Genomic DNA, 25,247 nt, shown 5'->3' with positions numbered 1-25,247 from the left:
TCCTACCTAGTAAAGTATGTGTGAGGCCATGCTGACCAATTCCTGTCTGTTTCTAAGCTTTCCTTGTTGTTCTCTGCCTATCTGTTCTAATAATAGAATAGAATATTCTAATAATTCTAACAAATAGTGTGTGTGTGGGCGGGGGGACGGCTCTGGAGCAACCCTGATGGTCATTGCAAGAGAGGATGAGGATCCAAAGTTGGAACTAAGTAAGGACCAGAGAAAGCTCCTCTCCCTAGTCCCGAAGGAAGCTTGCTGTTCTGTTTCTGCGGACCGTTCAGGGTTCCTGGCTGTTGTTCCGATGACCTTGGGTCCTGCGAGGAAGGATTTGGGCTTCTTCCATCCCATGTGGTAGAACCAAAAGGGGGTGGATGACCTCAGAGTTCTTGGCCTCCGAAAGCACTCCAGTTCCCTGTGGTCTCTGGCAGTTGGGATGTAGTCCTTGGTGCCTGTACTGATAGTCCTTGGTGAGGATCCGGGAGTCTCCAGGGTTGGGATACACGCCTCCTCCTGTCCTCCTGCTCCACTCTGGGGTCCCCCCCCGCTCTGTGCATATGATCTCCTGTTAAGAGGTTGTTAGGATCGCTCTTGATTCCCCCTGTATATCTTTGTAGTTTTACTATTATCTAATGCTGATTTGAATCTGTTGTCTATAAGTTACCTGTTATGTTCCTGATAGATTATACTTCATGTCTTCCTCACACATTTTAAGGAGATGGAAGATTTCTCTGCTCTCCCGCCCCATTTCCAAGTAGCACAGGGTTTTGAAAGTATATTAGGTTTTACAATTTTTTGATGTAGATCATAAGCAGTCTGATTCACATTGATTGTTGGGGAGTGAATCAACGAATGGAAGATCTTCCTCTCTGTGTATCTGACTTTTCAATAAAAATAAAATAAATCTCAAAAAAAAAAAAAAAGAAAAAAGAAACAGCACTGCCTAGTTCTATTTTCCTCATTTGAAAACTTCAACAAATAGTCATACCACAGCCACTAAGAATTACATGATAGTGATTCCAGCATCTGGCACTTAAAAGAGACCCAATAACTATTAATCATTGTGTTTGTCAGTTTTTCACCAACACAACTAAAGTACCTGGCAGGAGACCCTTATGAAGGAGGAAGGTTTATTTTGGCTGACAGGAAGTTTAGGGTTCAAGATTGCTAGTCTGTTACCTCATGAAGGTGAAAACTGGCGGTAATAGAGCATGTTCAGAGGAACAGTTATGTTGGGAGACAGGTTGCAGAAGGAGCACAGCTGGGCTGAATTGACTAATATAAACACTCTGGCAAGAACTGTCTTTTTTGAGCACACCCCCAGTGACAAAAGAACTTCTCACCAGGTCTACCTCCTAGACACCATAGTTGGATCAAGTCTCTGCTTTGTAAATATCATTAATCTATGCATTGAAGGTTAGACATCTTCAGGTGTTGGGGAGTCAAATCCTGTTCAAATTATAGCAACCATTATTATGTGTGAGTATACAGACTCTCAATGGACTTTGATCCCCGCAAGTTTCCTGGCTAAAAGACAGTATTTCTTTGAAAATTTAGTCTTCCCAAACCAAATCAAAAATGATTTCACATGGCCTGCTGTTAAGTTACTCCTCGGCTTTACCCCCCCAATTGGAGTAGTTAATTGGAGTGGAAGCTTTGTGGTTTATTCATTTCTGTTCAGCTCCACCTACCTGTGTGAGTCAGTTATCACAAACTCTTGTGCTATTTTCCAATCCTACAGGAAGGCAATGGCCAGGTCTGTCTTATAGGAATTCACACTCAGTCTTGGAATTTTTTTCTGGTCTCTGTATAAGAATGGTGCTGGGTAGATGGTAGTCAGTAACTCATTTTTTTCATCCATCCCTCAAACTGTGGCTTGTCATTTACTTACTAAAAAATTGTTTTTGCTCTCCTGCTTTGCTTGTCCCATCTGGAACCCAACTTCAAATATAATCCTGCAAATCCTGTTTTATTTTCTAATAAAGTCTGGCACTTTCTCCTTCTTCCCCAGTATATAGCTAGTTCACTATAGATCCCCTTTAAATTTAACACTGGTGAAATTCCCAGGAGAACAAAAGCAATATGTTACTTAATCCCTTGTGCTAACCACAGGGTCTGTTCACTTAACTCTAAATATAACTTAACGTTTTATGAAGCACTTTTCATTTAGTACCCAAAATTGAGCCATTAAATAAATAAAAATGAGTTAATATGCATTAATAAAAATGTAAAAAGCAACATATACACTTTGCCTGTATTCTCAGTGAACTGTGACTTTATTGTTAAACTACTTCATGGAATATTAAATCATTGACTACAGTATAAATTTAGAAAGTTATCTTATAAAGGAAAGAAATGAAGGGAAAAAAGGGGAGTGAGAGAGGAAAAAAAATATTCTTAGAATCATAGTTAGAAACCACAATGAATCTGTTCTCTTTGCATTAATATTACATTAACATGAGAATTGTGTTTGGGCTGACACAATGATTTAATTGTCTAATTCTTTGCCTGCAAATAGCGGCATCCCATATAGGCACCGACTCCTGTCCCAGTTGCTCTACTTCCTATCCAGCTCCCTGCTTAGGGCCAGGGAAGGCAGCAGATCATCAGCAGAGCTGGATTAGAACTGCAGCAACTGGGACATGAACTGGTGCCCAAATGAGATGCTGGTGTCATTTGGTGGAAGATTAGTCTGTTGAGCCATGGCACCAGCACCACACAATTTTCATGAAGATATTAGGCATTGCTTCAGCTTGTTGTGCCCAAATTCAGCTGATTTTCCCCAAACTAGTAAATCAGGACGAATACTAGGTACCAGGAATGCAAAAAGAGAAATAAAGATGCAGGTTGTAATAATTTGGACTGCATATATGAATGACCTCAGCATAGGGGATGCCCAGAGAACACGCAGAGTAATTGTTAGTGAGTGTTAGTAAATACTGTGCTCTCCAGAGCCTGTGTCCCACCGACAACGACACGGCTGGGCAGTTTGCCAGGCTTCACAGCCCAGAGTTATAGTGGTTCATTTCCCTACCACTGCCTCTTACTTCATGTTTTCCCTTTCTTTTGCTGATTTTTAGAAGTAACATGAGTCCTTAAGCAGAATGACTATTCTGTTAATGTCCCAGCTTAGATTATGATAGCAAGCCTTGTCGAAACCACACAGCTAGTCTAGAAACAATAAATTTAATTATGGATGTTGAAGGCTGATATGTTTACTGCCAGCCATCTAATTTCTGATCAAAGTAAAATATTATCAGTTGCTAACATTGCATACTGTCACCATTGGTCTTGTAGAGTATAACTGTAAGACTGGAAAGTGCTTTAAAATGGGTTAATCCCATAGTATAGGAAAGACAATTTCATTATTCCAACATCTTTATGAATTTTTTAAAAGAGAAATTGGGGAGTACATGGGGCTATTGGGTATATTAATGTATTTATTTTCCTCTTGTTTCATTGTATTTGAAGGTTGAAGAGATACTAGAGAGTTCTTCCATCTTCTGGTTCACTTCCCAGAAGCCTACAATAACCATGGCTGGGCCAAGATGAAGTCAGGGGCCTGGAACTATCTATCCAGGTCTCCTATGTGGATGACAGGGACCCAGATACTTGAGCCAACATCTGCTGCCTGTCAAGGTATGCATTTGCAGAAAGCTGAATCAAAGGCAGATAGCTGGTATCTATACCAAATCATAGATCTAATATGCAGGCATCTCAACGTGTGACTTAAATGTTGCGTCACATGCCTTCTGAAATATTCACTTCATTAAACTCCAAATAGTGAGTGGGTCTGTGGAAGACTCCACTGTTGTTGCATTTTTGTTTCATATATGCGATTATTAACATGTTATTTGCAACAGGAAGGCAAGTACATGTCACAAGGAGATTCCACACATATTTGTAATACAAGAAGTTTTTTTTTCCAATGGATGAAAAAATTTAATGTCTGTCCTTTGACTGTTAAAGCTGGTAGTAAATTATACAAATTCAACCACTTTCTAGTTTTACACTTTCAAAAATGTGGCATATCTTTATAAATGTGTCATTGAAGGAGAAGAAATTCCTGGTTTACTAACATATTTTAGTATTTGCTTCCTTCTCCAGAAATCTCTGTGAAGAGAAAGAACTTAAACATTTTGAAATTCTGTTAAGTGTTCACAAGGTAGTGAGGACTTCAGTTGACAGCACCTGAAAAATTTTCAGTGTCGTAATTTTGTATTGAAGTAATATATGTTTTACAGCCAGACCAGCTGATATTAACAATGAACTATAGATGTTTAGCCTTCTTTGAGTATTGAAATAAAATCTGCAACTAGCATTGGTGATATGACACTTTTGGTTTCACTATGTTCTCCTCATGAAAATATTAGAGTAACTATATGTAATTAAACTTATTATCTTTTAACTTGTAATTATGATTATAAATAGTTAAAATTACTGTAGAGTCAGCACTGTTGATGGTATATACAATTCACAGCGACCACTTAATTTTACTCTTTTAAGAAAATTATACCTGTAAAAAGTGAACTTCATGGTCATTGAAGTTTTGATTTGTGTGGTGGTTTGGATATGAGCTTAGATATTCATTTTTAACAATTCCATGTTTGAAAGGTATGATTTCTAGAGTGGTGCTACTGGGAAGCCTTTTGGAAATGTGGCTTGGTGGGGCGAGACTCTTCAGGTCACTGTGTCTGGCAAGGTATTTCTCACAAGAGGGTGTTCCAAAACCCTGAGCCTGTTTCGCCTTCAATGCCCTTGGTGGCTCACTCTGATCCTTCTGCACATACACTGCACCATCCGCTGCGGGGACTTGGCCAAAGTGTATATCACACTGTTGGAATTTTCAGTCCCCAGCATAGAACCAAATGGTCTTTTATTTTCGTTAGGAGCCAGCTTCAGCTTTGTGGCAGCAATGAAAAGCTGAAGAGTTTAATACATATGTAGACACAATGGGTTGGTATTGAGAGAAAAAGCCTGTTCCATTCAAAAGTACCCAGAGTATCAATGCCTTGTCATTTCAAGCAAGCCTGGGGGAGAGGGTGCTGGTATTTGTGACCACATTTAATCAGAATGTTCTGCGGAGTTCAAATGATATAGTATACAATTTTGGCTGGGTATGAAATCGAGTGTGTTTTGATTAGTAGGTTATACCATCCAAGTATGTTTGATATTTTCCTGTTTCCTGGTTTGCCTCATGTAATAATGGATGTTTGTTGCATCCTTGAGGTTGCTAGGGGGAAAATTTTCTTTTCTTTTTGTTAGTGGCCAAATCATTCTTTAGAAAACTTACTTTTTTAAAATCTCTTACGTATATGCATCAATGTTTGTATGGCATAAGCCTGTTACTTCTACTTTCTGAGTAGAAATAAGGAACAGCTACTAAGTAGTCTATAAATGGCACTTGTTATGCTTATTTCATTGTCTTGTTACAAGAGGAAAAGGAACTTATTAAAGCAAAGGAAATTTTATGTGATTTGTTGTGTAAACATTTTGAATTGAATTTTGTCAGGTGACCAGTTAGGATTGGTTGTGAGAGTCATTGGCCGAAGCTCTCATGTAACACTTGGCATTTCAGAGACCCTCCCTATTGGGATCTACTATTTACAACAAATATTCCTGCCTCCACACACCCCCACACCTCTTGCTGCAATGCAGAAAGTGAACTTCCCACATTGTGGGGGTGCTTATGACTGCCTGAGTTCAAACATAGTTCAGTAAACTCACAAGTGGTGTGTGATGGCACAGCTCAGGTATACTTAAAGCTTCCCTCGTTACACTTGTAGAATCTTTGGCAGTTTGGGCAGGCAGCAAGCCCTGTGACTCACACATTTTGTTCTTTCCCTGCTTTTAGTGAAAGAGGAATTTAATGGTGATAAGAATCAAAAAAGCACACAGATTATTGGCTTTAATAAAAAAAAGTAAAATGTAGGGGTGGGTGTGGTAGCATAGCAAGTTAATCCTCTAACTGTGGCGTTAGTATCCCATATGGATTCCAGTGAGTGTCCAGCTGCACCATCCAGCACTTTGATAATGTACTGGGAAAGAACTTGAGAATGGCTCAAGTTCTTTGGCCTCTGCATCCATGTGGGAGATCTAGAAGGAGCTCTTGGCTTCCAGGTTTGAACCAGCCCAGCTCTGGCTGTTGTGACCATTTGGGGAGTGAAGCAGTATGTGGAAGATCTCTCCCTCTGTTTCTCCCTCTCTTTCTCTCTCTCTGAAATTCTGACTTTTATGCAAAATCAGTTAATCATTAAATAAAAGAGAAATTTAACCTTCTATACAGGATTTATATTTAAAAATCCTATCACTCAGTAGTGCAATATGTACTATAATTTCAGATGCACATAATTTATGATGCAGACATTCTACTTGTCATTCATATCAGGCATTAGGAAGCACCTGCAAAGATGTTCACAGCAATTTTGTTCATACTAGTCAAAATGGAAAATAATTAAAAGCTAATTAATACCAATACTATGCATAAGTGAAATGAAGTGGATCTTTTGCATTAATGTAAAATATCCCTAAGGGTATACTACTTAGTGAAAGTAGTAAGCTGTGAAACTATATAACAATCGTAAAGCACTGTGATAATTTTCTTTAAAAAAAATAAAGTATATCTTTGGGCCTAGCGCAATAGCCTAGTGGCTAAATCCTCATTTTTGATGCACCAGGATTCCATATCGGTGCTGGTTTGTGTCCTGGCTGTTCCATTTCCTGTCCAGCTCCCTTTTTGTGGCCTGGAAAAGCAGTACAGGATTGTTCAAAGCCTTGGGACCCTGCACCCATGCGGGAGTCCCAGAGGAAGCTTCTCTCTCCTGGCTTTGGATCAGCTCAGCTCTGGCTGTTGCAGGCACTTAGGGAGTAAACCAGCAGATGGAAGATCTTTCTCTCTGTCTCCTCTCTGTAAATCTGTCTTCCCAGTAAAAATAATAGATAATTTTTTAAAAAAGTATACCTTATATTTTACTCCTGTGATTGTATGTATATATGTTCACTGTAAAAAATTTGGAAAGATATAAGCAGATTTGATTTCTTTGTTGGCTGTGTCTAGTGGTCAAGTGTAAACTTTAGTCTTTAATACTTCAACTATAAAATAGAATTGTTGCGATAGACACAATTTTCAGATGATCCGCAAGATCCTGCTCCTAGTGTGCGCTGCAGTAACAATTTTGTGGATTTAATCTTCATGTTAGAGGTTATTTTCTGCAACATAACTGATTTCTTAACCTAATCACATGAGCCTTACTCTTTTTTCTTTTTTAAAAAAGATTTATTTATTTTTATTGTGAAGGCAGATTTACAGAGAGAAGGAGAGAGAGAGAAACAGTCTTCTGTCCACTGGTTCATTCCCCAAATGGCTGCAACAGCCAGTAATAAGCTGATCCTTAGCCAGGAGCCAGGAACTTTTTCTGGGTCTCCTCATGGGTGCAGGGTCCTAAGGCCTTGGGCTGTCCTCAGCTGTGTTCCCAGGCCACAAGCAGGGAGCTGGATGGGAAGTGGAGCAGCCGGGACATGAACCAGCGCCCATATGGGACCCTGGCACATGCAAGGCGAGGACTTAGCCACTAGGTTATCGTGCTGAGCTCATCACATGAGCCTTTTAAATCTATTCTAGAGGCTAGAGCTGGAAAAAGGTTCAAAGCAAGAAACTGTGTAGTTTTTTTTTTTTTTATAATACACACCTTTTTGTGTGTATGTCTGAAGACATCTTATTTGCATAAATTTTAAAAACTTTGTATCAGAAACAAACATCTTCAGCTTGCAGTTTTATTTTATATAAACTTTTTGAAGTTCCCTTATCTTTTGAATATTAATTGTTTAATTAAAATAACTTGATGTTATCATATAAACAAAAGCTTAGGTAAACTTAGCAGTTTTCTTAGTTGCTAAGTTTCTTAGCCATTTGATCCTGGGATTTTTTTTTTAAAGCTTTATTTTATTTTTATTGAAAAGTCAGATCTACAGAGAGGAGGAGAGACAGAGAGGAATATCTTCCAGCCATTGATTCACTCCCCAAAGTGGCCACAAGGGCCGGAGCTGAGCCGATCTGAAGCCAGGAGCCAGGAACTTCTTTGGGTCTCCCATGAGGGTGCAGGGTCCTAAGGCTTTGGGCATCATTGACTGCTTTCCCAGGCCAGAAGCAGAGAGCTGGATGGGAAGCGGGTTTGCTAGGATTAGAACTGACACCCATATGGAATCCTGGCATGTGCAAGGCGAGGACTTTAGCCACTAGGCTACCATGCCGGGACCTGATCATGGGATTTTCTTTGTGGGGAAGTGTTTTACTAAAAATTCAGCTTCTTTCACATCAGTAAGACTACCCAAGTTACCTGCTTTTTTCTTGGTGAGGAGTAGTGAGAACTTTTCTTCTGCATGTGAGCTGTTGAATTTATTGAGTGAAAGTTACTAATAATGTCCCCTTAGTTGTGGTGATAGTAATTTGGGAGCATTAATTTTGTAATTTGTGGGCACTGATTGACTTTTTAAAATAAGTTTTGTGAGCCATGCATCATTCATCGTGGAAGGCAGTGGAAGACCTGTAAATGGATCAGATTGGGAGTGTCATAGATGCCCTGTGGTGAGAACTAATGCCTAAAAACCCTTTGATTCCGCCTCTTAGGGCTTGGTCCTACTTTATTGGTGGTCATTTAGTTAGAATGAACATCCTTAATGCTGAAACAAAATTCAGTACGGCACAGAGACCCCATTCAATTTCAGGAAATTCTGACTGCTGTACTCTAAAATTTGTCTTCTTGCCATTTTCTGTTTGAGCCTTAACTTGGTTTTGGGCCACATGGGCTCTTTTTTTTTTTTAAAAAAGATTTATTTATTTTTATTACAAAGTCAGATATACAGAGAGGAGGATAGAGAGGAAGGTCTTCCGTCCGATGATTCACTCCCCAAGTGAGCGCAACGGCCAGTGCTGCGCCGATCCTGAGCCAGGAGCCAGGAGCTTCTTCCAGGTCTCCCACATGGGTGCAGGGTCCCAAGGCTTTGGCCCATCCTCGACTGCTTTCCCAGGCCACAAGCAGGGAACTGGATGGGAAGTGGAGCAGCCGGGATTAGAACCGGCGCCCATATGGGATCCTGGTGCATTCAAGGCGAGGACTTTAGCTGCTAGGCCACGCCTCCGGGCCCCACATGGACTTCATAAATGGTAGTTTTCTATTTCCTCTAAAATCTTGCACATTCTGCATAATCTCAGAGCTAACCACTTTAATATTTCTCCTTATTATTCCTCAATGAAAAAAGCCAAAATATAAATAAAAATTTTGCTTTCAGGGTCATTGTTGTGGCAAAGTAAGGCCACTTACCAGAACAGTCAGCATTGCATATGGACACTGGTTCGTGTCCTGGTTATTCGCTTTAGTCCCAACTGCCTGCTGATGTTCCTGGGAAAGCAGTTAAGATGGCCCAAGTATTTGTGTTCCTGCCACCCATGATGTTGATTGGGAAGAAAATCCTGGCTTTTGCCTAGCTGAACAGCTACCCAATTTTGCCATCTGGGAATAAGCCAGTGTGTGGCAGATGTCTCTTTATCTCTTCCTCTTTCTCTGTATTTCTGACTCTGAAATAAATAAGGAACTTTTAAAAATTGATTTTTTTTATTGGAAAGACACATATCTACAGAAAAAGGAGAGGCAAAGGGAGAAAGATCTTCCATCAATTGTTTCCCTCCTCAAATAACCACAGCCATCTGAGCCGAGCCAATCCAGAGCCAGGAACCATGAGCTTCTTCTGAGTCTCCTATGTGGATGTATGATCCCAGGGGTTTGGGCCATAAGCAGACAGTTGAATGGGAAGCGGAGCAGTGGAATATGGATTGGAGCCCTATGGGATGGTGGCGCTTACAGGAGGAAGATTAGCCATCATTCTGGCCCCCAGTAAATAAATACTTTTTTTTTTTTTTTAAATTGGCTTTCACAAAACTTACACGAGAGAACTGATTCTACTTTTTAAAGTGAATGGTAATTTCTCAGAGTCATCCCTGAATGGAGATCCAGATTTGCTACATGTTTATGGAAGCTGAATATTAAAGTAATTGCGTACCCAAATGATGTATGAATCATTGATCTTACATTTTCAGTGCCATTAGAATAGGGGAAAGCAAGGGTTTGTCTAAAATAAGTAAGAACAAGATGTTTCCACTCTAGTTTGAAGTTTTTGAAAATATTTATCTGCTTATGCATGTGAGTGTGTGGTCATAGCCATGGTGTATGGCAGAATCCAAGTATCTCAAAAATAAAATAAATTAAGACCTTTTATAACCTTTTTAAATAACTTTGTATAACCCACCTTTTAAAATTCTTTTTAAAGCAAGTCTAGTGTTTCTTTGAACATTTCTAGTAACAGGTAACTTTGGTGACACATCCAGGTTTGTTTTTTAAATTGACAAAAACTTACCTATTTATGATGCGTAACATGTTATTGTTGAAATGTGTACATTTTGGGATGGGTAAATCGAGCTAGTTAGCATTTGTGTCACCTCACATACTTATTAGTGGTGAGAGCACTTAAAAGCTACTTTGTCAGCATTTCTCATATAACACAATACTTTGTTATTAGCTATAATCATTGTGTTGTACAAGAGATTTTCTGAATTTTTATTGCCTAAGTGAAATTTTATGGGTTTAAATCTTTTAAATTTTGTTTTTTTGATCAGAATATTCCGATTCCCTCCTTTCCACTATCCCACCCACGGTAGCCACCATTCTACTGCTAGCTTCCACGAGTTCAGCTTTCTTTAAATTTGACATTTAAGTGAAATTATGCAATATTTGTCTTTCTGTTCCTGGCTTGTTTAATTTTATGTAAAGTCTTCCATGTGTGTTCATGTTATAAATGATAAAATTTCTGTCTTTTTTGAAGCTGTGTAATATTATAGTATGCTATATATGCCATATAGTATGCATATATTTCCCAGTCTAGTCATTTAGTGATGAAATTGACTCCATATCCAGGTCTAGCTAAAAAATCTTCGTCTCACAATTATTGTGCTAGTCAGATTTTCATCACCACAGTTAAACAATAGAAGTAACCAACTTTAGAAAAGGAAAAGATTGGGCCCGGCGGCGTGGCCTAGCGGCTAAAGTCCTCGCCTTGAAAGCCCCGGGATCCCATATGGGCGCCGGTTCTAATCCCGGCAGCTCCACTTCCCATCCAGCTCCCTGCTTGTGGCCTGGGAAAGCAGTTGAGGACGGCCCAATGCATTGGGACCCTGCACCCGCGTGGGAGACCCGGAAGAGGTTCCTGGTTCCCAGCTTCGGATCGGCGCGCATCGGCCCGTTGCGGCTCACTTGGGGAGTGAATCATCGGACGGAAGATCTTCCTCTCTGTCTCTCCTCTGTATATATCTGGCTGTAATAAAATGAATAAATCTTTAAAAAAAAAAAAAAAAAGAAAAGGAAAAGATTTATTTAGTTCATAATTTAGGATTTTAAAATTTTATAGTAGGGATGGTCAACCTGTAGTAGAGCTCACTTTTAAGTATTCTACCTGCCCTCTAAACTCAACTGATTCTCTTCTGACATATCCTGCTTGGATACTCAGATATGTCAGGGTTTAATCTTTATGAGGGGTGATTCAAGAAAGGTTTGTTCCTGTTTAAATGGTAACTTGCTTCCCTACTTGCCATGTTGGTCCATAACCTACATAGGTCTGGAACTCTAGGTGGAATGATTGGACTCTTCCGATTTGTTATTGGTTAGACATTTCAGTAACTAGAAACCTTAATAGAGCGGAGATGCCTTAGCGTATTTTGAGAAGTTTTGGGACAGGAGCATTTTGGATACAGGGTCCGCTATGAAGTTCTATTGGTAAACCCAATTTTAAAATATTTTTAAAAAAGACTTATGTATTTTTATTGGAAAGTCAGATTCACAGAGAAAAGGAGAGAAAGATCTTCTGTCTACTGGTTCACTCTGCAAGTTCCCACAATGGCCAGAGATGAGCCGATCCAAAGCCAGAAGCCAGAAACATCTTTAGGTCTCCCACACAGGTGCAGGGTCTCAAGGCTTTGGGCCATCCTCAACTCCGTTCCCAGGCCACAAACAGGGAGCTAGGTGGGAAGTGGAGCAGCTGGAATGCAAACCAACACCCATATGAGATTCTGGCGAATGTAAGTTGAGGATTTTTTTGTAAGTCAGAAGCTTGTACCTGTTTAGTGTGCATAGTATGACGTTGGCTGGATATCATGAGCTATGTTACATTAAGTTTTTTTTTTTGAATACTGTTTTTTCCTGGCTGTTTTTTCATGGGATAATATTGGAATTATATGATCTCTACATTAGAGATGAAATTATTCAGCTACAATGTGTAGGCCAGTGTCTGCCACATGAACTTGGCACAGTCAAAGTTGAGTTTCCTGGTAGCTCTCTTCATTTTTTTCCACCGCGTCTCTAAGCCACTTCTGAGTCTTTGAGGCTTATGACTAGTATTCTACCTTCAGAAAGGAAAGAATTTCATATCAATTAAGAGCCTCTGTTTTTGTATATTTGCTTCTGTTTTATGAAGGGAGGGAACCAAGAGATATGGAAAAGTTAGAGGAAGCAGTAGACACAGACCACCTCTCAACATGGAGAGAACTTGGACTAATATGTAAGTTTTGCCATTTACTAGTTCTGATACCTTAGGCCTTATTAGCTGTGTAGCAGCACTTCATTTGTATAAAATGGCTACCTAAGCAAAAGGCAGTGTCTGTTAAATCAGGGTTTTCCCAGCATATTTGATAAGATCATTTCAAATTTAGAATTCTAGCTCTTTCCCGGTTGGATCTCAGGATATCCAGGGTTGGACCCAGGGATGAAGTCAGCCAAGATATCTCATGGGGATTAAGTCACTGAGCCAGGAGTGCCGTGCTGATCTCCTGGCTTTACGGTCCTCTGACAGGGTAGCACCAAGACAATTGCCATTGAAAATCCTTAATACCCACCTGTTCCCAACTCCCAGGTAGGCAAATGCTTGGTCAAGGCCTATTGTTTAACTGGATTTGTTGTTGTAGGGCCAAAGCCTCTTTGGGAAATATGTGAGTAGGCCTTTATTCCAGCAATAGAGACCATCCAGGAGGCATATAATTTGAAATTTGAGATGTTTGGACTACCACAGAGAACAGTGCGTAGAATCCAGCAAACATCTGACAAGAAGAAAGGGCTAGCAGAAACTAAAGATGAGCTTGTTTAAGAGAGGAGGAGGGGAGAGAGTTAGGAAGATTTTTTTTTTAAAGATTTATTTTTATTACAAAGTCAGATATACAGAGAGAGAAGGAGAGACAGAGAGGAAGATCTTCTGTCCGATGATTCACTCCCCAAGTGAGCCGCAACGGGCCGGTGCTGCGCCGATCCTGAGCCAGGAACCAGGAGCTTCTTCCAGGTCTCCCACACGGATGCAGGGTCCCAATGCATTGGGCCGTCCTCAACTGCTTTCCCAGGCCACAAGCAGGGAGCTAGATGGGAAGTGGAGCAGCCGGGATTAGAACCGGCGCCCATATGGGATCCCAGGGCATTCAGGGCGAGGACTTTAGCTGCTAGGCCACGCCGCCGGGCCCAGGAAGATTTTTACCTATTGATTCACTCCCCAAATTCCCACAGTTTGAGGCTGGGACTGGGTGAAGGCAGGAGTCTAGAACTTAAGTCTCCTCCGTGAGTGAAAGGGGCCCAAGCACTTAAGCCAACATCTACTGCATTTGAGGACATGTTAACAGGAGGATGAATTGGAAGTGGAGTAGACATCTGCTGAACTGCACTTCCATATCCCAACTAACAGTGATTAGATATCCCAAGTGATGACTTTAATCACTGTATCGCAATAACCACACCAAAGCTAAACTTCTATTTCATTACCTTATCTAGCACTGGCTTCAAATGCTTAAAATTGCTAGAAAATAGAGATTTTCTGCTACCAGTAGGAAATTAGGATAATAAGGACAATTTCATATGGAATACTTAGTTGCTGCCACATTGCTTCCCACTAAGGGAGGGATTTTTTAATGCTTGAATTTAACTCTCTTTCAGTTTTGCTGACTATGCCTATAAATGTAAAATGAATACGGTTAGAAGCAGCCTGCTGCAAGAGAAAAAACTGAACTTCATCTTGCCCTTTTAGAATTAGCTAGATCTTTAGTTTTGCTGCATATAATTTTTCATGCTCTGTGGTTTGATGGCAGACGTTTAAAAAAGGAATCTGTTGAGAGTATGACCTGGGTACATCTGCTCATTCTCAGAAAACAAAGTACAACAACAAGATCAACAAGACCCAAACACAACCATTCCATTTCATAGCAGATGCAAAAGTGGGCAGATCATGATCTGAGATTCACTGTATTAGATATGTAGCCAATTAGGGATGTTGTAAATTAGGTATGTAGTTATTCACTATATTAGGTATGTAGATCAGATATAATGTGTCCGATCTGTGATTCTTACTGCTGCCTAAGGAGTGAAAGTAGGAGTGCCTTATAATTTTCTTCTTATGCTTGCCTTGCAGTAGCACTGTTTTTGAATCTGCTTCCACGAAGGTGAAAAGTTGCTCCATGTGCTTGTAGGTAAAAGCTTCAGATTATATATTTGAAACTCTGTGTTTGGATATTAACCGTAACAAATGCATTTAAAGTAAAATTTGACTTATTAATAAATTATAAGTAAAGTGGAAGAAAATATACTTAGAAAGGAAAACATGCCTATAAATAGCATGTAGACAGATGGACCTTTGCCACCAACAAGGCCTTGGAGAAAGCTCCTGGGATACTGGTGTTTCCCGGGCTGTCCTGTTCTTGGTTGCAGTTGAGTAAGAATCTCACTGAAGGTCAACTTTTTCAGTGGAATGTAAAAGCATTAGGAGAATCATAATTAAAAGAGCTTCAAGTAGTTGTAAATAAGACATCAGTGGTTTGGAGATGAAGCAGAACTATGTGACTTCTTCTACTGGGCTTTCATTCTAAATAAAGACATAAAGGTTCAGACCAACTTGGTGAGCGAGAACCCCTGATCTAGTCAGGAATGATTCTGTTGAACATTTTCCCACCATAAATAAATTCAAATCTCTTGTTGTGACAAAGTGACTGCAGGAAGCATTTGCTGTATTCCTTAAGGAGTTGTGTGGATAGAAAAACATGTGAGAAGTCTAGAAAGGAAGAAATAGATAAATGTTATTTTAGAAGAAAGAAGGTATTATTGATGAGTTTGAGGTCTCTCCAAAGCAAAATTGTGGAATTAAAATGGCATGATCTCCTGGGATGTGTTCCAGTAGATCATCCGAACCCCAGCATCTTAGGCTGGTCTGTAGAGTGGGGGAAGAAGTAGAAGAATTTCCCTGTGAGCTGCAGTCAAATGATTGTTATGTTCTAGTCCTGTGGATGTTACTTGTGTGTACCAAGCAGGTCTGCAGCATCCCCAAGTCTCCGTGCCACAGAAAGCTGTAGGGAAGAAAGCAGGAGAAACACAGTGGAAGCACACCAAGTACGTTCTAGAATGTTGCCTCTGTCAGTGTGCGCAGTGCCCACAGGAGTAAGTGGCCAGAGTTGTGAAGGCACTTGCAGCCAAGATGATGTGAAGCAGCCCATCCCAGGTGTCACAGATAGCTGTGAAGTCCAGAATTTGGGAGACGGGCCTCCCAGTCTGCCAGGATCTGCTCACTGTGTGAACTCTGTCAGTGTATTGAAACTCACTGCAGCCGAGGAAAAAAAAACAGACTAACTACATTTATAGGGGGTTAAAGTCATGTCTAAATAATTATAATTAATGTGGCAAAAAAGATTCTGTGCAACCCAAAAGTATTTTCCTGCATCTTAAAGTCTGCTTTTTTTGTCTGGAACCAGCGGGTAGAGGTTACAGAGAGGTGTTAAGTCACCATAGAGATAATCCTCCGTGTAGCCTTAGTTGTACACTGATGGGCAGTTTGGAAGTATTGGATGGGAGTGGAGTTGTTTGGAGCATTTAACAATTGAACTGGCATATGAACTGAGTGAGATCTGGAGTCCACTGCAGAAAAACCAAACGCCTTCTGAGTATGCAGAGAGACAGGTATTTTATTTCTTGCTTAACAGGAGTCTGTCTATGGAACTCATCAAAACTCTTACAAAACAAGAGGAAGGCCAGAAGGGTAAAATCTGGCAGAAGTCCTAAAAAATGTAAGGTTTATGACAGAGTCTATTTTAACTAGATGTTTTCTAATTAAATATTCACTTGGCCTTGAGCGTGAAAAGTGAATAAAACCTGTAATTCTGTAGTTTATAAGGTACTTATTTTGGCTCCATTCTCATGTAAGTCTACAGCAAAATTTTTTTTCCTCAAGGAATGATCGCTTTTATTTTTGTTCTATTCAACCTTTCATCATTGGCTAGAACATGAAAAGATTGAAATGTACAGCTCCTTATTTTTAATTTCAGAATAGAATGAGTGATCTATGTGTCAAATGTTGTAGACCCGTGGTCTGTATATATCACCAAAGGACATTTCACACAGTTGATATTTTCTCTCATTTTTTTTTTTGGTCCTCAGGTCAGGAATAACTCGATTTGAGGACTGGTGGTATAAAGTTGCAGAATTTTGAGTAGGGATTTTGCACCTCCAAGGTTTATCTGGTTCATGAGTCCCTCTTCCCAAAAGCAGCCCTAACTGTTAATCCTGCTTCTGCTTGAAGAAACTCTAACAACAGGGAACTTGTATCTTAAAAGATAGGAATTCTATTCTGGGGCAGCTCATTCAGAAAGTCAGGATAGCAAGATGAATCCACAGATGTAAAATGAATGAGAAAAAAAGAAATAAAGAATAAAGGATTGGTCACCTTCCACATTCATGGACTGCAGATTTCAAATCAAGTGTCCATATTATCCAGAACAATTTACAGATTTAATGTGATTCCATCAAAATTTTAGGGACCTTCTAAGATCTAGAAAAAAATGACCCCAAAATTCATGTGGAAACACAAGAGACCCCAAACAACTAAAGCAATTGTAAATAATAAAAACAACACTGGTGGCATCACAATATCAGGTTTCAAGATATATTACTGGTCAGTTACAGTCAAAACCAGATGGTACTGGCATAAAAACAGACATGTGGACCAATGGAATGGACTAGAATCCCCAGAAAATAATCCTCACACCTATAATCAACTAATATATGACAAATTGGCTAAACCCAATTTTAGAAAAAAATGACAGTTTCTTCAACAAATAATACAGAAAGTTGAATATCTGCATGCAGAGGTATGAAGTAAACCCATACTTCATACTTTGTTAAAAAAATCAGCAGCACCAAGGATCTAAACCTGAGGCCTGAAACCACTAAATTACTATAGGAAAACATAAGGGAAGCATTGTAAAAACATTGGCATAGGCAAAGATATCGTAGGTAAGATTCCAGAATTACAGGTAATAAAAGCAAAAATAGATAAATGAGATTACATCAAGCTAGGAAACTTTCACACAGCAAAGCAATCACTCTACAAACTGAAGTGGCAACTGACAGAATGGAATATATTTGCAAACAAGCTTATAAAAGATTGACTTCCAAAATATATGAGAAAGATAAAGAAACTTAGTAACAAACTTCCAGTTAAAAATGGGCAAAGGAAATGAACAAAAGTTTTCAAAGGATGAAACATAAATGGCCATCAGAGACATAACAAAATGCTCAGGATAATTAAACCTTTGGGAAATGCGAACAAAAATTACAGTAAGGTTTCACCTGACTCCAATTAGAATGGCTATCATATCCAAATATTAAAACATAGCAAACGCTGATGAGGATATGGTGAAAAAGATACTCTGGTGCACTGTTCGTAGGAATTTGAACTTGTCAAACTATTTTGTAAAGCAGCATGAAGATTCCTCAAAAATCTGAAGATTGATTTACTGTGTGACCTATCCATTCTGCTCTGGAAATCTACCATAGTGGCTTAAGGGTAGAGTCACCTCAAAGGTCCAACAACTAATACTGAAAAAGAAAATATTGTATTAATACACTGTGAATTATAGTAGATGTCAATCCTGTATCAGATTGTTTTGCAAATATATTTTTCCATTCTGTCAGTTGTCTTTTCAGTTACTTGGCCGTAAAAAGCAATATATATATATATATAAAAGCAATATATATATATATATATATATATATATATATATATATATATGCAATGAAATGGATGCAACTGAAAACATTATGCATAGTGCAATAAGCCAGACCTAAAAGGAAAAATATATATTTTCTTTGATTAGTGGCAGTGAAATTGGCATCTTGAGATTGGGTTATTGTTTATAGCTTTTGTTTACATCCCTGTGGAATAGCAGCCTTTCTACTTTTAACTTATTTAACTAGTTAGTTAGTGGAGGATTAATCCTGTGACTATAAAGTATGTTGCCACAAAACTTAGAAGGAAAAATAAAGAAAGAAGGAAAAGAGGGAGTGTAGTAAGTATTGTTATCGGCTTAAAATTTTATACATATGAAATATCTTTTCTTTATATAAATTTAGAAGAAAAAGCAATTACTAAAATTCCTCTCAGTAAGATTACTGAGACATATGTGTTGCAAAAGGAATAAGGTTTATGTTTTTCTGAGCTGGTAGATACTCTAAGGGAATAAGGGAGCAGTTTTGCTGAGAGTATGTGGAGTACCCAGGTTCATATCCCAATCAGTCACAGACTAAAACCAGTTTCCTATTATGCATACTGAATGTTGCCCAGCTTGCAGCATTTTGACCACTTGTGTCAGTTCAAAAATACTTCAAATTGTCTTTGTCTGATTTAGGGAAATAGACTCACACACAGCATGCTTGGTTATTCCAGTAATTCTAAACTTTTTATAACAGTTATTTATTTTATGTACTTACTCTCAGTTTCTGTATTTATCTTTCCCAGGCCAGAAACAAGTAGTCTGTGGAATACCTTATTCTTCAGTCTTATTTGAAGTGCCACTGAAGTAGAGCCTGTGCTGAAGAATACAAGTGGTCTTAATGTTTGCTAAGCTTTGAAATCCAGGTACTACTTAGCTTTATGGGAAATCAAGAGCCATATAAACAAATCATTATATTACATATATTCCCATTATTTCATTTCTTAGGAAGGATAGTAAGTTGATACTGGAGAACTCGGCAGAACAGCTTCAAAGACATTGGCAGAGAATTTAACCAGGTATTATTCAAAGAGAAAATCAGCATGTGCAATGGTATGATACAGAAGAAAGATATTTGCCTTTCAGAATATTCAGGGAATTTGGAAACTTAGTTATACCTTCAAATATTTTCATGAGAATTATTCTTTACATGAAAAGGTAAATATATTATGAAATATGTTGTATCTCATAGTCATTTTCATCAGAAAGCTTAGATGTCTCCCATTGATGTTGGAATACTTCCGTGTCTTTACAAAAATAATTGGAAGATATTTTTGTGTGAAGTGGTTAAACCTAAGATCCATAAACTTACTTTCACAAATTTAAACTTAGTGCTTTGATAAAGTCAGATTGAAAACGTTTAGTCACACTGTAAAAAAAAAAGAAAAAGAAAAGTTCCCATCAGCAGTATATGCTAAGGGAACTTTTCAGGTGCCTGTTAGTGTTTCACGTTAGGGTGTGTGGTTCCTCAAGTTGTTTTAAAACAGCATCACACAAAGGGGTGTCACGTCACATCAGGACACTGTTCTATGAGACTGTCTGTTTCTAGATGCACATGTTTCAGCAGGTAGGAGTCAGCACTCCTTCCAGAATGGAACAGACATTTCTTTGATTTTCAGAAATTGTGTCATGTCCCTTAAAAGCTGAAGCAGAAACAGGTTTTCTTTTTGAATAACTGAGTCTCTAGAGCCTCATTTCTGCAGATGTTTCTACACAGCGGAATTTCACATCTGGAACATGTTCCTTCTCTGCTTCGCTTTAAGGGATGTCATCTCGTTGAATATAGAGATGCAGGCTATCAATAAAGCCTATTTTTTCTAATACTGCATTTCATAGAATATATAATTTGTATGAGAAAAGACTTATACATGAAATAATCAACAGAGTAAGGCAATGAGGGCAATGATATGAACAGATGATTCATTCATTTACGTGCTCATTTGTGCCATCTATTTTTTCAAAAGGAGATTCTAAGCCTTGTTTAGTCAGTTGGAAAGAATGGGGGAGATAAGTGGAAATGGAGTGGTTATGGAAGACTTCCAAGAAGAGGTGAAATATGAGGTTAGTCCAGATAGTTGCGCAGGATTTGTGTGGAGAATAAGAGAGGTAATATCCACGTTGCTGGCAACATAGGCCAACAGAAGACAGTATAGAAGATTTCCTTCTAGGAGACTTACAGGAAGTCAACATGAGATGGGAGTAGAGGCTTGCATTTGAAAGTACAGGGATAGCCAGTTGTATGTGGAAAACTGGGGTCATACAATACCTTCAGTACCTGCCACTTTAGCATTTGTCTCTGTAATCACAGGCCACATGGAGCCATGGAAGGTTTCTTGGCAATGGATGATGGAAATGGGTTGATCCCTTGGGTTTACTAATGCATCTCATTGGCGTTTGTCCTGTGCAGAAGCAAATCCTCACCATATATTTTATTCCAGTCTAAAAGGCAAATACGTTGATGGTCTCTGTAACTTTATCCTGCTAACTGTGTAGCCTCTTTCTTCCATCTTAACGTGTCTTGCCTTCCCCTCCTCTGTCAAAATTGCTGTTCTTCAGAACTCATCATGATCTTATTCCTGCAAAGACTGGAGTAGCTTCTATAGCTAACAATGAGCTTCATGACCTTTCTTTCACAGTGGATATATTTGTGTTTTCCTTTATTTCTCTTAAGTCTTTGCACATACATTCCGTATTTAATGGAAAAAAGAGCAGTAAACTATCAGCGAGATGTTTGCTTAGTGAGAGCTGACTTCAGGACTCCTTAGGGTATTGTAGTGCTGACCCCAGTCTCACTATCTATGAAGAAACATAAATTGCAATTTCTCTTATATATTTAATTCCAAAAAAGGTCATGAATTTTTACAGCCATAGAGTTTTTCTTCCAGGCTTAGTACCATAAATTGGTGGTTGTAGGAAAACCGCAAGGACCCAAAGCCTGAAAAAGTTCAACACAACAAAGCATTAGCCAGGTGTGGGTGAATGCACACCATACCTTTCTGCAGTCAGATCGCCCTTGGGTGGCACAGGGAGCTGCATGAAGTACAGGTGACAGGTGCCAGCAGTGGTGGACTGCATAGTGCTGTAGTTAGCAGGATAGTCATAGATTTGGGCCAACAAAATAACAACAATAATAGATTTTCTAAAATGAAAAGCATAATTTTTGAAAACAAATTTTCTTAATACTTGAAAATTAATGTATTTCTTCATATAATGAGTGTTGATTATTTTATAGTTACACACATCATAGATTTTATTATTTTTATCTTCTGTTCAGCCCTATCCTAGTTATCTGATAATTTGAAATCAGTATGCTAACTTTAATTTCCTGATGACTAAAACTGCCCCATTCTTATTTTAACCATTTGGAATGAAAATACTTACAAAACCTTTGTGAAATGCTATGAAAATACATTAGTTAGAATGTATTTGTTCAGCAGTGACAGAAAAACTCGCATGTTATACACAATTAGGAGTGTCTTAACTGCTAACTGCAAAGTCTGGCATCTGAATACACCAGGCAGGTAGGACTCCAGCAGCTCAGGCACGTCACAGAGAACCCAGTGCTTCCCTGCCCGCCTGCTTGGCTGTCAGTGGTGTCATCCCCATTTTGTAGTTAACTGACTTCATGTGCACAGGATAGCTGCCAGTGGTCACAGAAAAGTCTGTTACCTTAATAGAGTTTTTGGTATTTAGTCTGTTGGATATGTGGTTTGGAAAGGATACTACTTCAGATGTATTTTATGCTCTGTTTTTGTTTTTTTTCTTTTTCTTTTTCTGGCATTCCACTTGTGCTTCACTGTACTTTGAGAATTATCTCACAGTTCTTTTGGAAAGTTTCTATTGACACAGCTTCAAGTTTGTAGAATTTTTTCCTCTACTGTGTATATTTTACAGTGGAGTCCATTAAGAGCATTCCTCATTTATTTTGTAGCCTTTCTTTTGTATTCTTAGACTTTCTGTCTTTCTGCTTATGTTGCTGCCCTGTGTTTGTAATTTTCTCTACTTTTCCTTTAGACTATTTAATGTATTATCAAAGTTAAATTCCATGTCCAATATTTTTAAAAGATTCATGCTCTTTAAATCTGATTCTGATATTTGGCTTGTCTTTGGGGAATTCCTTTTTTTAAATTCTTGTCCTTTTTGGTTGAAAAGCCAAATATGACATAGTTTGCAGTTAAAACTTAGATAAATAGATCATTGGAGTGACATTGCTGATCTATGAGTTGGGCTGTATTTAACGTTTGTTGCAGCTTTCATGGGCTACAGATTCACCTGGTGCTCTTACTTTTGTTTCCACTATCGTCTTTGGGTTTCCCTAGGAATTCCTTCTTAAACAGTGTCGGAAGCTTGCAGCTCTTCCAGCTACGATTCTTGTGGTGAAAAAGAATGCGAATGGCAGAGGTGTGCCTTCTATAATCTAAAGATTAGCTCAGTTTAGTGCGCTTATGTTTGTAAGCTGATTGTTTCAAAATAAATGTCTTATTCACCACCACCCGCCTCATTCCCCGCTTATCCTTTCTCTTCGGGTGTGAGGGAAAGTTAAGAGTTGGATTTGGGTAATTGGTCAGTTTACAAGAGATAAGGCTATGATAAAAATTTTTTCACTGGAACATCTCATTTTATTATGGGAAAGCATACTAAGCATATTTCAGAACAGTTATTTTACCCTGTACATTGCCAATACATGAAATCATCTTTCTTAGTTCTTCATTGTAAGAACCTGCTGATGTTCGTGGAGGTAAAAATCAATGAAAATGTGGGAGCCTCTCAAATTACAGTCTCCAGAATTTCTCATTCTCATGCTTTACTCTCAGCCTGAACTCAATAATCGAAGCAACAACTTGAGCGTCTCTACGAATTCATGTTTTCCATGGCTTCTGCTCTGGGTAAGCTGATCCTCTCTGTCTTTCTTTTCTTTTCTTTTTTTAAGATTTATTTATTTATTTTTGGAAAATCAGATAAATAGAGAGGAGGAGAGATAAGGAAGATGTTCCATCTGCTGATTCATTCTGCAAGTGGCCGTAATGGCTGGAGCTGAGCCAATCTGAATCCAGGAGCCAGGAACTTCTTCCAGGTTTCCCAAGCAGGTACAGGGTCCTGAGTCTTTGGACTGTCCTCGACTGCTTTCCCAGGCCACAGGCAGGGAGCTTAATGGGAAGCGGGGCTGCTGGGATCCCACCTGTGTGGGATCCGGGTACAAGGCGAAAACTTTAGTCACTAGGCTATGGTGCAGGGCCCCTGGCTCTGTTTCTTTATATTCTCTTTAGTCAGATCTCAGAGTGGCTGTCTGCCCTCCAATCCTAGTCCTTTGATGAGCCAAGAAAGGTCATAGATTTTAAGTTTGTTCAGCCTTTTATTTTAAGGAAGATAATTACAACTTCTAAATTCTTTCAATGCCAGAACTGAACCTGGCAATTTCTTGATATTCTTTGTTTCAGCATTAAAAACAAACAAACCAACAAACAAAAACTCAAGAGACTTGGAAGATAGTTTTCTGTAAATTTAAGGTATAATAATTGTTAACATTTTGTGAATTTGATGGACTGTTGTCATTTTGGAAGTAGAAGAAAGAAATTACATTATTTTCAACAATGAAAGAAGAGGTTGCTTCTGCTGTTTGGTGAGCTAACTACAAGTGAACTGCCAGTGTAGATCACATTTCAGCTTTCTGAATGTGAAGTGGAGTTAACACTGGGAAGATGTGATGTCTTCTCATAGTGAGATTTTAAGCATAGCAACATGGAATGTTTATCCCTCTCTGGAAACTACCCAAGACAGGCCACCAGAAGGCTTTCACCTTTGGCATAATATGGGACAAATAAAGTGACATTTTGCCTGGCCCCTCCCTGGTCTGCCAGCATCAAGGAAAGGCTAATGAAAATGAAAAATCACAGCATGTCTGAATTGTCAGGATATGTATTCAGACTTACCGACTGGAAAATCACTGCACGTGTACCCATGCAGTCTGCGAGAGGATGTTAACAGGAGGCAGGGTCTTGCTGATTTGTTTAGAAGTGTGTCTGCAAGTCTGTCAGTGCAACATAAAGCATGCTAGTCAGTGTGGTTGTATGATCAGAGAATATTCATCTCAGCTGTGCAACAGCCATGCAGTTTCAGGCTGAGAAAGACTTGTCAGGGAAGCATAGTGGTGTTGTCTCCTTTTAGATTTTATCAGAAGCAGCCAGAGGGCAGCACAGCAGTATGGTTTTAAGTGCCAAAAAAACTCTCTAAAGAGATCCTTATGCCAAGGAAATCAACCACATATGGTGTTTCTTATTCAAGGCTCACGGATCTTCCTACAAATACCAGACAAGGATATAGTGAAGCATTCAAATGAGAATAAGAATAAACATCTATAGTTCCAAGACATTTTTTGGAAAAAAATGGTGATAAAATCTTGATTCATTAGGCGTAGCAGATAGGAAAAATTGGGCACAAAAGGGGGACAGATTTATTCAGTGGCACCCTCCTAAAAAGAACCTCCAATCCTAACTTGAACTGAAATCCTTATAAAGAAAAGCTAAAAAACAAAACAGTTTTTGTCATGTACGTAGTTTTTAAAAACTGAATGCCTCAAATGTCTCTTGTGAGCAGTTTTAAAGTCAATTCAGGTTTAGCCCAATGGCTCGCAATGTCTGCGTATTTCCAGAAATGACCCTTGCAAAATTACAGAAAAATGACCCTGAGCCTATAAACACAAATTTATTTCTGTTCCCGTATTCATTATATTCTTATGACTGATTGTCATTTTAGAAGATTGTTTCCCTTCAACACTTAAGGTGCTAGGCAACATGATTAAGATGAAAATTTCATTGTGGTTTGGTATTTCAGTTAATATATTCCTTTTGTTAGAGACGTGCCATTCAGTCTGTGAAACAAAATAAATTAACATCAAGATTAAGTTTCAGGAATAGTTGTTGAGCTTAGCAGTTAGGATGACCACAACCCACATGAGTGCATGGGTTGGGTTCCTGGCTCCTTCCTGAATATCCACAGATTCAGACCAGCAGTGCTTTATGTGTTTATGTGTCAAGCACAAATCAAGCAACTCAGGTCAGATGATCTTCTTTGTGTGAATGCCTGGCTATCTGAAAAAAAAAAAAAGAATCTTAAATGAATGAACTAATGGCTTTGCCGC

At 38.9% G+C, this 25,247-nt stretch overlaps 1 protein-coding gene across 10 annotated transcripts in view; it reads left to right on the top strand.

Annotated features, from left to right (window-relative positions):
• The window catches only part of FAM13C (family with sequence similarity 13 member C), a 244,569-nt gene that overhangs the window by 27,200 nt on the left and 192,122 nt on the right, over positions 1–25,247 (top strand). For 3 of the 10 annotated variants that reach the window (XM_058671478.1, XM_058671471.1, XM_058671470.1), the window contains exon 2: positions 3,469–3,636. The exons of the other annotated variants lie outside the window; for them this stretch is intronic. The gene's annotated coding sequence lies outside the window, so the exon portion shown is untranslated. The remainder of the gene's footprint in view (positions 1–3,468; positions 3,637–25,247) is intronic. 10 annotated transcript variants of the gene reach the window in all.

Source organism: Ochotona princeps, chromosome 13 (genome assembly GCF_030435755.1).
Source record: "Ochotona princeps isolate mOchPri1 chromosome 13, mOchPri1.hap1, whole genome shotgun sequence".
NCBI classification, from domain to species: Eukaryota; Metazoa; Chordata; class Mammalia; order Lagomorpha; family Ochotonidae; genus Ochotona; species Ochotona princeps.
The sequence above is the reverse complement of the archived record's forward strand: the minus strand, read 5'-3'. Positions and strand labels throughout refer to the sequence as shown.